The following is a 1,934-nucleotide window of genomic DNA, read 5'->3' on the forward strand; positions in this document are numbered from 1 at the left end:
TAGCATCCATTAGCAAGAATACAGCAAAGATAAAGCTGTAAAAAGAAACAAAGAAAATTGCTAGAAAACTCTATGCATTGTACTCTTTCAAACCAGCAAACTATGTTCCTGCATACAATGGAACATAATGATTCTTTTCCCCTTATGGAAATACAAGCTCTTTTTTGAATATTGTAAATGGGTAAAATGTGTTTGCGATGGTGATTATACTAAGCTACTACAGAGTGGACCAGGAACACATTTATAGATTCTAGGAATGCCGTGTACTATAATTCTTTGATTGGGATGGTGGATACTTCTAGCAAAACAAACAAACAAAAAAGGAACCAAAAACAAAAAAACAAAAAACCCACAGAAGTAACAGAATTAGAACAAAGGCGAATGAGACTTCTCATTCTTAGCAACATTTAGATGGAATCAAATTTAAATGCATTCCACTCTGCTTTGCAGAGGCTTTTGTTTGGCTCCCAAATCTCAATTGCTTGATGCAGTTTCCTATGAGAATACTCAGAAGGTGTCTTCTTAAACAACAAACCTATTTTTAGTGGTGGAGCCACTCTTAGTAGCTGTGTCAGCAATGCGACTGAGAACTAATCGCTGACTTTGAAGGAAGCCCTAACCTTTCCTTGTACTCTCCCTATATGTTGAACAGCCTCTCTGTTCTCACATTCACTAGTCCATATTGCTATCTAATCACCTTTAGCTCTAACATTAACAACAGCTCCACACACATCATCACTGCAGTCATTAAAGGATTCTCCAACAAGGCACAGCAGGGTCTCTAGCCAAAAATGATCAAGGTCACTTTGTCTCTGCTGTTTGTTCAATGCTGTTTTTCTCATCTTCCTAGATGGGCTCAAGACCATCCTTAAAAACTAAGTAGTCACAGCCAGGAATTAAAATACTAGAAAACTGGGTATGGTTGTACAGAGCCCAGAAGTCTTCAATAGTATAAAACTTAGAAATCAGTCGAAGGTTTGCTTGCCAAGTTTTACTTTTATCATTTTTAAAAAACCAGGGCACCCATCTGTTCTGAAGAGGGTGTTTAATATAGTGTTCTGGGTTAGCAAACTCCTGATTAGATTCTGTTTTCTCCTCTTCTGTAGGTGGGGGATTAGGAGTAGGGGTGGTTTCTGGTTCCACAGTAGCCATTTTAGATCGATCTCACTGTATACTTATTAAAAGGTTCAAAGGAAAGTTTTATGAATAAGTTTAAGCCTATATATTTTAAAAATAGATGAAATGAGAGATTTCTTGGAAGACAAATAGCAATAAAAACCTGCTCAAAAGACTGGTAGTATTGATAGCTCCATATTTATTAGTGAAATTAAATCTTCTATGCACAAATACACACACAATACATACTCTAGAGCCAGATGGTTTTCTAGAGAATTATGCCAAACACTTAAGGATGAAATATGTCAGTTCACGGCAAAACATGTTTGTAACTTGAAGAGAAGTGACTACTCATAGCAATCCTCCTGCCTCAGCCTTCCACGTGCTGGTATTATAGTCATGCACCACCAAGCCCAACAAAATTTCTTATAAATGACACAAACAGCATAGTCCAAAAAACAAAAAATTGACAAATTGGACCTTACTAAGATTCAAAACTTTTTTCAATTCAAAATATACCAACAAGAAAATGAAAATATAAGAAATGTACTAGAAGACATTTCCAGAGCATACATCTGAATAAAGTCTTATGACTTGAATGTATAAAAACTCTTAGAACTTAATAATAAAAAAGACAAACCCAATAAAAATATTAGTATGAGATTTAAATAGACGCTTTCCTGTAGAAGATATACAAATGCCCCATAGGCCACAAATCATTAGGGAAGTGCTAAATGAAATCATAATGTACCACTTTGCATTCACTAGAATGGCTCTAATAAAAAACACAGACAACAACAAATGTTGGGGAGGTTGTA

The 1,934-nt window shown here is 35.6% G+C and overlaps 1 pseudogene; it reads right to left on the minus strand.

Annotated features, from left to right (window-relative positions):
- Positions 1-522: 522 nt before the first annotated feature.
- Positions 523-1,152, minus strand: LOC104859786 (annotated as a pseudogene).
- Positions 1,153-1,934: the final 782 nt, after the last annotated feature.

This window comes from Fukomys damarensis, unplaced genomic scaffold (assembly GCF_012274545.1).
Source record: "Fukomys damarensis isolate Sample0158 unplaced genomic scaffold, DMR_v1.0_HiC HiC_scaffold_8, whole genome shotgun sequence".
Taxonomy (NCBI): domain Eukaryota; kingdom Metazoa; phylum Chordata; class Mammalia; order Rodentia; family Bathyergidae; genus Fukomys; species Fukomys damarensis.